This window comes from Sinocyclocheilus rhinocerous, unplaced genomic scaffold (genome assembly GCF_001515625.1).
Source record: "Sinocyclocheilus rhinocerous isolate Xijiao unplaced genomic scaffold, SAMN03320098_v1.1 scaffold185, whole genome shotgun sequence".
Taxonomy (NCBI): Eukaryota; Metazoa; Chordata; class Actinopteri; order Cypriniformes; family Cyprinidae; genus Sinocyclocheilus; species Sinocyclocheilus rhinocerous.
The window spans coordinates 1767522-1767758 of NW_015662163.1; positions in this window are offsets into that span (position 1 = coordinate 1767522).

Genomic DNA, 237 nt, shown 5'->3' on the forward strand with positions numbered 1-237 from the left:
CATCGCCTCGATGTTCGCATAACTGGTATGCTGAAACCGATGGATGCGTGAGGAAAACAGCCTCTTCCATTCCTTCTCGATCTCTGTATGGAGATCAGGAAGGAAAGAAAGACTCACCTGAGCTGGAGGGTTATGGCCAGAAAGATAACGCTAATCGAGACGACCTTGCAACGTCATTTTCTTTGCTCGCTTCCATGGCAAGTCAAGCCTCGCCGTGGCGCGATCCATAACTTCCAA